Raw genomic sequence first — 13,688 nt, forward strand, 5'->3', positions numbered from 1 at the left:
CGGTGGCGTCGCCTTCCGGTAGCCAGGCGGCGGCGGGAGCTGTGCCCAGTTTCCTGAGGCAGGGAGGCACCCGGGGCGAAGCTAGCCGCCGCCACGTTTTCTGAGGGCACCTTCCGGTCCTTTCGCTGGGAGGCCAATCAGTGGGAACTGCGTGCTAGCGATGTGTGAAGTGCTCAGCTTCCTAGAGAGGCTCGTCGAGGCCGGTTTCGGTACCGTCCTGGTGCCTCCACCGGGTTCCCACGCTGCAGGAAGCGTTTGGGAGTGGGGGGTGAGGCCCAGAGACGAGGACGGGTGCCCTTCTGGCTCCCTTGCTCGGCGGGTCCTGGAGAGACTGGGCTGAGCCAGAGTGGGGAGGAGACGGGCTTGAGCTTCATTTCACCGTGCACCTATTCAGGAAAAGGGGGGTTTCTGCGGCCCGTGCAGAGGGCTCAGTACAGGGGAGTCATTGCAGGAGACCAGTAACCACTTGGGCGTGCGCTCCTTCCTCTCTGAAACGGGCTCCCATGAGCCCTCTTTCAAAAGGGGCCTGGCTGGTGAGGCGTGTGAATGGCTCTTAGTAGTAAGAGATGAGGGATGCAATCCCGCTGCTTGGAAAGGCTGCATCACAGAACCTTTATCAGGACGGGCCTGGTGATGGGGGGGAAACGGGTAAATCCTGGCTCTTGCATTGTGAAGGCGTTCTCACCGTCTAACCAAAGCCTGTGCCTCCACTAGTTCTCCTTCCCCAGGATTCTCTTGTCTAAACCAGTACATTTTTGAAATTGACTTTTTAAGAGAGAGAGAAACATCTATTTTGTTGTTGTTGTTCCACTTAGTTTTGCATTCATTGGTGGTTGTTTTTTAAAAATATATATATACTTTATTCATTTTTTACAGAGAGGAAGGGAAAGGGACAGGTAGTTAGAAATATCGATGTGAGAGAAACGTCGATCAGCTGCCTTGCCCTTGACCAGAATCGAACCTGGGACCTTCAGTTTGCAGACCCATGCTCTATCCACTGAGCCAAACCGGTTACGGTGTCATTGGTTGCTCCTTGTATGTGCCCTAACCAGAGATCAAACTGCAAGGGTGATGTATGGGGAGGAGGCCCTCAACAACTGAGCTACCTGATCTGATTTTCTTTATAGAAGAGAGCCTGAAGCCTAGAATTCTTGGCCTGAGGTGCCCCAGCTCAGCATGATTCTCTCATATGGGATTAAATGATAAAAGTGATTACACAGCCCTAACCGGTTTGGCCCAGTGGATAGAACATCAGCCTGCGGACTGAAGGGTCCCAGGTTCGATTCCGGTCAAGGGCATGTACCTTGGTTGCGGAGACATCCCCAGTAGGACGTGTGCAGGAGGCAGCTGATTGATGTCTCTCTCTCATCGGTGTTTCTAACTCTGTATACCTCTCCTTTCCTCTCTGTAAACAATAAAAAAAACAAACAAACATTTTTTTAAAAAGCGATTACACAAAAGATTATGTCGCTTCCAGCACGGGCAGGTTCAGTGAGCCTGAGGAGGGGAAGTGAAGGATTAAAGAAAAGACAGACGAGAACACAGCTGGGGCTCGGTGGAACACAGCTTCTCTGATGGAGAGACAGTGCTATGGCCTGCAAGCCAAGTCTTCATTTTAATAGAGCACACAGAGCAAAGTAAGGGTAGTGGTCAACATGTTTACAATGTTCTTGTGACTTTCACTTGTTTTGGCAGCACTTGAAGCACTTCCCACAGCCTGTTAGCTACCTAGAAAGGAGCAACAAGGAGTATAAGGTCAAGCTTAATTATGCTCAGAGGGTTCTGCCCTCCAAGCTGGGACTTGTTTGTGGCCCTGCCACAGGCCAGTCAGAGGCTTGGCCCTATAGCCTCCCTACAAAAGATGATATAGAGAGACTTAGTAAGAGTTGGTGTGGAAAGTGAAAGCTCTCCAACTCTATCAACAAAGACTCATCCATAGCTCTTCCAGGACTACAGCAGCGACTCTGTAATGGCCTGCCGGGCCTCTGGAGTTCCATTATAAGGCTTCTGGTAGAAGTAGCAGCTCTTTCAGCTAGAGGTGTTCTCTCCCCCTGGATCGGGACTGGCTGCATAGTACCTGAGGGTGTTCCTTGGCTGTCTGGTGAAGCTCGGAGATCCTTCTCTACCTTGGTGAGTTAAGAGACCCTCTGTAAGCTCTCAATCGCTTAAACACAAAGTTACTTCCCAGGCCTTAAGGCAAGAGAAGTTGCCAGATCTGACTTTTAACTCTCTAGATCTGAAGAACTCAATGCCAAGGGCAAAGGAGATAATCTTAAAGAAAGGGCCTGGAACTGAGAAATCTGAGAGGTACAGCCCTAACTGGGGTGCTAGAGTTCATCAAGTTGAAGTCTAAAGTAGACTCTGGTGTCTTGGCCCCCAGCTCAGGCAAGCAACTACCAACCAGCCTTAATAGCTTCAAGAACTTATTTGGGCCAAAACAGGTTTGGCTCAGAGGATAGAGCGTCGGCCTGCGGACTGAAAGGTCCCAGGTTCGATTCCGGTCAAGGGCATGTACCTTGGTTGCGGGCACATCCCCATTGGGGGAGTGCAGGAGGCAACTGGTCGATGTTTCTAACTCTCTATCCCTCCCTCTTCCTTCCTCTCTGTAAAAAATCAACAAAATATATTTTTTTAAAAAGAACTCATTTGGGCCCTCTTTGTGACTACCATTTCAAAAACTGTCTTACCCATCACCTGTGTACACACTACGGTGTGGCTGGAGGCCTCACACAGTCTCCAGCAAGCCAGGCGATGTGGCTGAATATTGGCTTAGGGCTCTTTAGTGTATCATCTTCAGAAACTCTGGGCCCATTTAGACTCCGGTCTCCCACCTGCTTAACTGTTCCCTGGCTTCAATATAATGAGAACAACAAACCCTGCCAGTCCTTATCTCAAAATGGACTTGGAAGATCAAGATCAAGTGAGCAGACACATCTGAATGTGCCTGATAAATAAGCCTCAGGCTACAGGTAAAAAGGATGATAAAAACCGCCTATTCTTCCTCTCAGAGAGGCCTATGCCTTGTCCTTCCAAGTCAGCTTCTCTACTAAGTGCTTTTCTCTGTAGAAGCCTAACCTGATCTCCAGATCAGCCAGGGTGGGTTGGTTAGGATGTGGCGTTAGGGTATTGAGGTGGGTTTGGGTTGCTGCTCTTGTTGGCATCAGCAAAGCAAAAAATGTCAATGCCTCCTATAGACTATGTCCTGGGGACAGTTAAATGCCTGCGATAACCAGAATGGTGAGCCAAGGTATTTTCCCCCAGGGGCGTGTCTCACCTCTCCCAAGAATGACCACCTTGGGCCAGAAGATTTAAGCAAAAGTGGGAATTTTATTACAAGCAGATTCTGTCTCCCTGGAAGAGGAGGGGAACCCAATAACGGCTGCCTGTTAAAGCGTGTCTAGGGCTATATATTTGCTACAAGTCTGTTCTGTATCTACTCATGTCATCACCTGATTGATTTCCTCAGTTGTTCTTGCCCAGCAATGGACCTGAATTTTCCCTGTTCTTATAAATCAGTTCACCTTATTGTGAATCTAAGACTCTCCTCCCTAGATTCCTGTGCCTCCCACTTTGAGTCCAGAAAAGTTTTATTAGTTCTGCTTCGTTGGCTTTTGTGATCAGGCTTGCTCACACTGCTGTGTCTGCCCCTGCCTGTTTCACCTGCCTTTGTTTCCCACTCGACTCCTGCCCTGTGTGCCTGCATTTCGAGCTAACTTCTCTCACCTTTCCCGAGGAGTTTGGAGTTTATATTCCTGTATACAAAAGCGCCATTGTCTCTGCTGATTACCTCAGCTTCAGTCCTCTCCATCCTCAAGCACTCAGCCTAGCCAGGTGTCAGCACATTCCTGCACAATTTAATTCTGCTGAGAAGCTTTTATTTTTTTTAATATATTTTTATTGATTTCAGAGATGAAGGGTGTTATGCCCAGACTTCGTGATCCCCAAGGACCACCAGGGAGCCAAGTCCGATGCAATAAGCAAGAGAGCCTTCACCATGCTAGCATGTGCTCCCCCACTCATGCCGGCAGCATGGCGGAAGAGAGCGAATTTCTCCCGGTCCAGGCGTTTTGAGGACTAGGGATAACTCCGCCCTACGGGGCGGAGTTGGGAGCTCATCCTCGCCCCGCCCTGCCCTTTCATTCCCCCCTTGTCTAATGTGCCTAGTCAAATCATTGACTCAGCAGCCTACTTCCTTTCAGCATAAACAACAAATACAGTTATCAAGACCCTTAGTACCACAGTTCCCATCAGTATTGTCCTCACTGAAGTCCAGTTCCCCTCCTGCAGGCATCAGTTCTCCTCCTGGCCTGTAGTTGCCAGGATCCAGGCCATGCACTAGCTGGGAGTCATGTAGTCAGGTCTGGGTGCCATCTACTTCAACAGCAGTGGGCGTGCTCAGGATAACAGTGCAGCATCCCTTTGAGTCCTTGGGCAGCAAATTTCTTTACCCACATTGAGTTCCAGGGCTACAGGGTCTGCGGTGGGCACTGGCAGTGCATCTGGAACAAGCAAACTGCAGAGCCTGTAAGGACTTGAGCAAGGAAATGGTTACCATACATGATCCCCTCCCAAAAAGGGGAAACTTGTCCCAATAAGGGGTACACCTGGCCCTCAAGAGGGCAAAGGACAGGGGGTTGGTCCAATTTTCACCGATTTTAAGACACATTTAGTTAAACCCCCTTCCTCCTGAGTTGCACCTACCTGTCCTAAGGCTAGAGCTATACTCTGAGATACCTTAGCTACCAAGGTGGGGCTGTTATCTGATAATGGGGTATACTTCAACCTAATCTGAAGTGTCTATAAAAACTAGACCTTAATGCTGGTGGTTTAATCTCTGAAATCCACCTACCAATGCTCTCCTGGAGAGGTTCCCTGGGACCTGAATTCCCAGGGGGGATCCCCTTACCTTGCTTAGCATTTACCTGTGCACAGACAGTACTTCTAGCAACTCTGCCTCACAGAAGTTCAGAAGTCTTGGTGACACTTAACCTGGTGTCACCGGGCAACTCTGACCTAGAGCCTCTGGGACCAACAGTCTTGTCATCTGGAGGGTCTATCAACCATCTGGTCCTTCAGGGGCTTGCTTCTGGTCAGCCAATTCCGTCTGGCTGCAGTTGGTACCCCTCTTTTCTTTGTGGATGGCAGTGTCTCCATCAAAGGGCCTGGATTAAGGCCAAAAATTCTGGAACTGTGCCCAAATGGTGTGGTCCAGGGTGACTACCACTGCCCCTGCATATCAGGTCCCATCCTGAACATAACTGCTCCCATCCGTGAACAGTACCTTGTCGTCTGTTACCTCTGTGCAGTCATGAATGGGTTCCATCATCATCATCTGGAAGCAGGCTGGCAGGGTTGATGGCCAGAGTTTTCTGAATCTGGACACAGGGCTGGTCCAGGAGAAAAGCCTGGCCCATCCAGGTTAGCTCCTGGTCCAGAGTCCACTTATCTGCCTCCTTCACCAACAATGCTGTGGCTGCCACAGGGTCCAGTCTCTTAGACAGATAGGCAACAGGTCTCTTCCAGGTACCTAGAGTCTGAGTGAGAACCCCTTTGGCAATGTCTCTTACCTCACTCACGTAGGGGTGGAAGGGCTCCGCGTCGTCCGGCAAGGCTAGGGCAGCTGCTGAGATGAGAGCCTTCTTTAGCTCCTCAAAGATCCGTTGTTCCACTTTGGACCAGTTCAACAGCTGCATTCCCCCAGTACGTGTTCCTTCCGAGGACCACAATCCTTCTTGATGTCCAAGGAAAACAGGCAGTTTGTCCGGTGGCTTCCTGGGCTGATGTACGGGTCCTATTGGCTCTCTCAAGACTAAATAGGGTGCCCCCATGCCCATCAGGAAACTAAAAGGCTTGCCTCTCCTAGCTAACCTGTCAGGACATACTCTTTATAATTTCTATAAAAATCTTATCTTCCAAAAATACATAACCATGCCTCAAATTTTAAAAGGCAAGGGAGGAGGGAGCAGGTCCAGTACCTGTTCCCAGGCCTCTAACAGCCACCTGAAATGTAAAATGTCACATTTTCCCTACAGATATAGATTTATCTATCAATACATTTCTAAGCCCCTCTACTCCCCACTGCAGAACATCGGTGAAAATTGTCCAAGCAGTCTCGGGGGGTTAATCATACAAATAATTGTTTTCACATTGTTTTAACACAATTCTAAATAAATTATAAACCTTTGTGATGAAGTCTACTTAAATCTATAAAGTAGATACACATGACTGAAACCAAAAATTATTCCCAAAGTTTAAACAAAATACAAGATGCAGGTACAAGCCCAAATTTAACAACAATGGCATATGAGAAAAGCAAAACAAAACAAATCAAATATAAAAGTTTCATATGTTACATTAAACATTACTTTAGAAAAACTGACTTAAAAAAATACTGCATCACTGACTTAAAATAATTTTTTAAGTGTAAGCATTACATACTTTTTCATCTGACAAATGAGAATAAATCAATCCTTGAGATCTTAGATCATTACTGCTTATTCTTAACATATATAATACAGTTTAGCCTGCCATATTCTAGGCATCTAGTTACTGCAATTAACTTTTCCTAATTCAATTTATACTTTGAACTTTTAAAGCTGGCAAGTCAAATAAATTTGGCATTTCTTAGATTAATAACATTACATTTCTAATACATCCTGCTTATTTAGGGTAAAGTTTCAGCAACAGATCTAATCATACAGTTTTTTCAGATCTCAAAATTTTTTTCTGAAGTTCAAACAAAGCACTGAATAATCTCTTTGTAGGAGAGCTAATAGTCTTGCGCTCTCCGGCCTCCCCTAGACCTCTCCACACCAGAGGCAGTTTACTAGGATTTAAGACAATGTCAGAAAATCATAGGTCAATCACAATTCATACTTAAGTAGCTATATGACTCTGCTTAGCTGATACCAATGACAAGGAAGACTAACCATTGTGACCTGCCACTCCCTGAAGCTGGAGCAGCATTCAAATGCAAATGAACACATTCTTTACCTAAAGACTCCTGGCCATTCAGGGCCATTCACCACCATTCACATAAACTTGTTACCATTACCATCTAGTTTCCGCCTCATGGCGGGGAAATTTCAAAAGCTACTTACAATGACTTGGGAAACCAGTTTTAATTTATCTCCACCACTTTTAAAACTTATTCTGTACCCAGAAAAGTGTTTTTAAGCACAGCCCAAAACTATGCGCACTCGCTTTGAACTGGCCTTTTCTCTTTACTGAGTACAGAGATTTGCCCTTGAGCTCTTCTCCGGCACCTGATGTCTCCAGGGACCAATGTCTCTACGCTGGCCCAGGCCCCTATGGCCCAGGCCCCTGGGGCGAGGCTGCTTTAGCCACCCCAGCCACACTACTCAGGCAGCCCCCGAGGAGAAAGCGCGGGTCGCCCCAGTGGCTTCCCGGCTCCACTTCCCAGGCAGCCAGCAAATTAGCCCAGGTGCCTGCTGCCCGAGCGAGGCCACCACTGCCCAGCCGCGCTCCAACGCGCAGACTGAGCCCCGCGGGAGCCCCCCCTCCGACTCAACGCCGCCAGGGGGCCCCGCACCGCCATGCCAGCCACACTTCGCCGGCTCCATCCTGGGGCGCCATGTCGCCCACAGATACCAAACTCAGACCTGGGAAAGGCTCACTTTCCGCAGGTGAGGCAACGGCTCACGCCATTCCTCTCCCCATACGAGGGTCCCTCTCGGGCCCTCCCGGGAGGTCAGAACGTCTTCTGATCCTCCTGCCCGTAGCCTTCACGGTGCGTCCACCAGGCGTCTTCGGGCACCAATTCCATGAGGGGTTTTATGTCCCTCCAGAGCGCGCACACACCTACCGCGGCCAGTCAGACTCTCCGGATCGGGTTTTCCCTAATGGTCCCGGGGATCCCGGACGACGCCCCCATCTGTTATGCCCAGACTTCGTGATCCCCAAGGACCACCAGGGAGCCAAGTCCGATGCAATAAGCAAGAGAGCCTTCACCATGCTAGCATGTGCTCCCCCACTCATGCCGGCAGCATGGCGGAAGAGAGCGAATTTCTCCCGGTCCAGGCGTTTTGAGGACTAGGGATAACTCCGCCCTACGGGGCGGAGTTGGGAGCTCATCCTCGCCCTGCCCTGCCCTTTCAAAGGGAGAGGGCCAAGAGACAGAAACATCAATGATGAGTGAATCACTGATCGGCTGCCTCCAGCACACTCCCTAACAGGGATGGAGCCTGCAACCCGGGCATGTGCCCTTGACCAGAATTGAACCTGAGACCCACAGGCTGATGCTCTATCCACTGAGCCAAACCAGCTATGGCCTGAGGAGCTCTTAAGGACCCACCTTTGGGGGCTCTTCCATTCTGGTCAGCTACTTGGAATGGTTAGCATTTGTCTGAGAAAGCTAGTACTACCCATGGCCTAACTCTCTTCCCCAGTCTAGGGAGCCCACCACCAGTTCCACCTTTCCTTCATTTTCACTTTGAGGGGAACGGGGGTGGGATTGGGGGGACGTGATAGGCCGGGGTCAAGTATGGAGGAACTGGTAAAGTGGAGATGGAAGGGGAGAAGGTCTGAAGGATTGGAGAAAAGGTCAAGAAGGGTGGAGGGAGGTGCGTCGCGCAGGCAAGATGGCGGCTGCGGCGGGCGGGCGGCCGGCCGGGGTCCTGGGCCTCCTCTGTCGGCGGTGGATCCTTAAATCTAGAGCTTTCTCAGCCCCTGGCGCGGGCCATAAGGCTTCACATGGTTCCCAGGGCAGCAGACAGCACCGATCTCCTGCCCCACGTGAGGAAGTGCCCGAGCAGCAGCTGGTGCAGCAGGCTCCCCGCCGACTGTGTGTGGTGCAGGGCGAACTTCTGTGCCTACGGAAGCCTGGCACCTTGGACTGCAGTCAAGCCTTCTGTGACCTGTGTTGATCAGGACTTAGATCCCAAAAGCACCTTTTCATCAACATGACTAGCCGATTTCGCTGGCAACTTCCGGGGACTGACTACAGTGCTCCAGCTCCACCAGCTGCGGGACGGCGGCCAGTCCCCGGCAGCGCTACCCGCCAACTGCCCGGTGCGGGGCCGCGTGCGCTGCCTGGGCAACTGACGTTTCCCATGATGCTCTATTGCAACTGGACCAGCGGCTATAAGTGGGCCATGGCCCTGGCTCTGAGCATCACCCTTGGTTGCTTCGGCGCGGACCGGTTCTACCTGGGCCAGTGGAGAGAAGGCCTCGGCAAGCTCTTCAGCTTCGGCGGCCTGGGCATCTGGTGCTGATCCACGTCCTGCTGATCCGGGTCGGCTAGTGGGGCCCGCAGACGGCTCTCTACATTTAGCGGCGATCTGTGCTTCAGGGAGGAGTGGCCCTGGAAGGCCTTGGCCCAGAGGAAGGGGTGTCCTGAGTGACGTATTGATATGTTTTTAATGCACAGCATCTGTATTTGGCCTGCCTTGATGAAGGTAAAATTAAAGTAGAAAACACTGGACAGTGCTTCTCTGGAATTCGGTTTCATTTGCCTGAGATGTATTTTTTTCTGTGAAAAAACGGACTCGATTCAGCTGGAGGAACACGCTGCAGTGATTGGAAATGGATTTCGTTCCCGTGGCTTCGTTTTCTGTCACTCAAGTCCAAGTGTATCCCTTGGCTCTCGGCCTGGACGGCTCGGCCTCAGGAGCCTTTCAGCTGTGACTTGGGAAGTGGGCCGGTTCATTCTTTAGCCCAATGAGTGACCACCCACACTTCAGTGCTCCATGAGTTGTGCGATGTCGTATGTATGTCTGGTCTTCGACTGTGACTGTTTAAAGTGACCTTCCAGGTCTGGTGGCTGTGGCCTGAACCTGATTAGTAATGTAAAAGGTTTGAGGGGATGGAAGAAAAGTTAATAAAGTTATAACTGGCTCTAAGAAAAACAACAACAAGAAGAAGGTTCCTTAATCCTGCCCTAGAGGGAAGATTCCAGCAAGTTACACTGGAGTGGCAACTCCGTGATTTCTATCTTCTCTCCAAAAAGTTATGAATCTCAACTAAGGTAGCTTAGTTGGCTGGAGCATATCCTGTACACTAAAAAGTTGCAGGTTCGATTTCTGGTTAGGGCACATATCCAGGTTGTGGGTTCAATCCCCAGTCAGGTGTGTATGGGAGGCAATCAGATGATGTTTCTCTCTCTCTCTCTCTCTCTCTCTCTCTCTCTCTCTCTCTCTCTCTCTCCCTCCCTCCCTCCCTCCCTCCCTCCCTCCCTCCCTCCCCTCTCTCTCTCCCTCTCTCCCTCTCTCCCTCTCTCCCTCTCTCCCTCTTCCTTTCTCTCTCTAAAAAGTAATAAAACATATCCTCAGGCGAGAATTTAAAAAAGTTCTGGATCTCAGCTCTAGGGAGGCCCAAGTATAGTCTTTTTCTTGGGGGCTGTTCAGGAGGGGTAGTGGCTGCTCCTATATATTATATCACTGTGTTCTTTAGAATTCTCTTTACTTCTTACTTTCTGTAGTGGGCAGAACTGTATCCCAAAAGAAGTGTTCTAACCCCAGTTCCTGTGGCTGTGACCTTATTTGTAAATAAAGCTGAACTTTTCAGATGTATTCTATGAGATCATACTGGTTAGGGTGAGCCCTATTCCAGTGACTGGTGTTCTTATAAGAAGAAGAAAATTTGGACACAGACTTGTAGAAAGTAGAATGCCATGTGAAGACAAGCAGAGACATATGGAAAGAATGCCATGAGGCAACAGAAGCAGAGATTTGAGTGATGCATCTACAAACCAAGGACTGCCAGAGATTGCCAGCAACCAGCAGAAGTAGAAATAGGCAAGGGAGGATTCCAGCCTGGATCTCAGAAGGACATGACCCTCTGATGCATCGACTTCAGATTTCTAGTCTCCAGAACAGCAAGCAAATAAATTTGTGTTGTCTTTTTAAAAATATATATATTTTATTGATTTTTTTACAGAGAGGAAGGGAGAGGGACAGAGAATCAGAAACATCAATGAGAAAGAAACATGGATCAGCTGCATCCTGCACACTCCCCATTGCTTTTCAAAGAGAGTGGGAGGGAAGAGGGAGAGGGAGAGGGAGAGGGAGAGGGAGAGGGAGAGGGAGAGGGAGAGGGAGAGAGAGAGAGAGAGAGAGAGAGAGAGAGAGAGAGAGAGAGAGAGAGAGAGAGAGAAACATCCATGTGAGAGAGACACATTGACTGGTTTCCTCCTGTACATGCTCAGCGAAAGGCCGGAATCAAGCCAGTGACCCTTTCGTGCACAGGCCAACACTAACCACTAACCCACACCAACAAAGCTATCCTTAGACTTAAAGCAATATTTTACCCCGCCAGTGTGGCTTAGTGGTTGAGTATCTACCTATGAACTGGGAGGTCATGGTTTGATTCCAGGTCAGGACATGTGCCCAGGTTGCGGGCCCAGGGGGGCATGCAGGAGGAAGCTGATTAATGATTCTCTTTCATCATTGTTGTTTCTTTTCCTTTTTAATATATATTTTTATTGATTTCAGAGAGGAAAAGAAAGAGAAACATCAATAATGAGAGAGAATCATTGATTAGTTTCTTTCTGCATGCTCCCCACTGGGGATGGAGCCCACAATCAGGGCACAGGCCCTTGGCCAGAATTGAACCCAGGACCCTTCAATCCACAAGCTGATGCTCTATTCACTGAGCAAAACCAGCTAGGGCATCATTGATATTTCTTTTGTGTGTGTATGTGTGAGAATTGTCATTTGTATTTTATTGTACTTTTATTTTTTAATTACAATAGATATTCAATATTACTTGATATTAGTTTCAGGTGTATAGCATAATGGTTAGACCTTTATATAATTTACAAAGTCATTCCCTGATAAGTCTAGTATTCACTGGACACCATACATAGTTATTACAGTATTATTGACTATATTTCCTAGGCTATACTTTACATACGATTATTTTGTAACTACCAATATGTACTCCTTTTAAAAATATATATATATTATTGATTTTTTACAGAGAGGAAGGGAGAGAGATAGAGAGTTAGAAACATCGATGAGAGAGAAACATTGATCAGCTGCCTTCTACACACCTCCTACTAGGGATGTGCCCGCGACCAAGGTACACACCCTTGACCAGAATTATACCCGGGACCTTTCAGTCTGCAAGCTGATGCTCTATCCACTGAGCCAAACCGGTTTCTGCTTGTGAGTTTGTTTTTAGTATGTTTAATGATTTCAGAAAGATCACCCTTTGGTTGTGTCATTTGTGGAGCTAAGTGGGTGGTGCTCTGTTATGGTCTAAGCTGGCAGGTATGTTGTTTCTGGGGCCCATTGGGAGAGACTCCAGTGCAGGCCAAGGGCAGCTGATGCTTATGCCCACCCGGGCCAGCTGGTAGGAGCTACAAAGGCATCCACAGTCAGTGACTGCCTGTGTTGGGCTCGGAAGCGCGTGGGAGAGGCCATGGTGCAAACTGAGGCCAGCTGCCTGTGAGGATCTGCTGCTGAGAGAGCCTCGGACAGTGCATGAGTTGGGTGGAGTTGGGGTTTCAGGGAGACCAGGGTGGGATAAGTGACATTTACCATATAAATGCAGACTCAGATTTGGTGCTCACCTGCACCTGCACAAGCAAGCTGTGGGGGAGGAGGACTCAACATAGGAACAGCAGCAGCTGCTCCTTCGGACCTAGCTCTGAAGCCGCAGGATTCCATTGCTCCCCATATGTCCCTCATACCTTTCAAGCTGCTGAAGGACAATTTTTCATTGAACAGGACTGTCTGATACTGTGTAAGATAACTGATACTCCTGGACCTATTCATTAAATGTCAGTAGGTCCTCCATCACTGTAATCAAAGAAATGCTCCCACAAAAATCACAAACATCTAGCTGTGGAAAGCCATAGGGCTGGGACCATAGACTTAGGGCATGAAGTTCAGTTTAGCAACTGGGAAGTGATCATCAAAGAAATGGGAGCCCTCGCTGTTTGGCTCAGTGGATAGAGAGTCGCCCTGCAGACTAAAGAGTCCCAGGTTTGATTCCGGTCAAGGGCACATGCTCAGGTTGCAGGCTTAATCCCCTGTAGGGCGTGTGTAGGAGGCAGCCAATCAATGATTCTCATCATTGATATTTCTGTCCCTCTCTCCACTCTCCCTCTCTGAAATCAATAAAAAAAAAATTTTTTTTTAAGGGAGGTGAAAAGATTATTCAGGCTCAGGGAAGGTCACCTAACATTGAGGGGAAAAAGTACTATAGTGGGGAAAAGTGGGGGCTTGATTCCATAAAGATTTGTTAAATGAATAAATAAGCAAATGAGTGAATGGATGCTGCAGGAAATAAGAACCTATATTGCCTTTTAAAATTTAATTTTTAGCTGAAACCGGTTTGGCTCAGAGGATACAGCATCGGCCTGCGGATTGAAAGGTCCCAGGTTCGATTCTGGTCAAGGGCATGTACCTTGGTTGCAGGCATATCCCCAGTGGGGAGTGTGCAGGAGGCAGCTGGTTGATGTTTCTCTCTCATCAGTGTTTCTAACTATCTATTCCTCTCCCTTCCTCTCTGTAAAAAAATCAATAAAATATATATTTTTAAATTTACTTTTTATTAAGTAATAAAGCTATATGGTTTACATTTTAAAAACCATGTTTTATTCAGTCCTGATCCTGTATAGGAAATCATATTAGATTAATAACTGTCCTTTGTGCATAGAAAAGCAAATATCTATATCTGTTTTCCTCGCTGGCTTGTGTATGCTCGGGAGGTATACTATACTG

The 13,688-nt window shown here is 48.4% G+C and overlaps 1 pseudogene; it reads left to right on the top strand.

Annotated features, from left to right (window-relative positions):
* Positions 1–8,629: 8,629 nt before the first annotated feature.
* LOC118704830 lies at positions 8,630–9,866 on the top strand (annotated as a pseudogene).
* The last annotated feature ends 3,822 nt before the right edge of the window (positions 9,867–13,688 follow it).

This window comes from Pipistrellus kuhlii, unplaced genomic scaffold (assembly GCF_014108245.1).
Source record: "Pipistrellus kuhlii isolate mPipKuh1 unplaced genomic scaffold, mPipKuh1.p scaffold_m20_p_48, whole genome shotgun sequence".
Taxonomy (NCBI): domain Eukaryota; kingdom Metazoa; phylum Chordata; class Mammalia; order Chiroptera; family Vespertilionidae; genus Pipistrellus; species Pipistrellus kuhlii.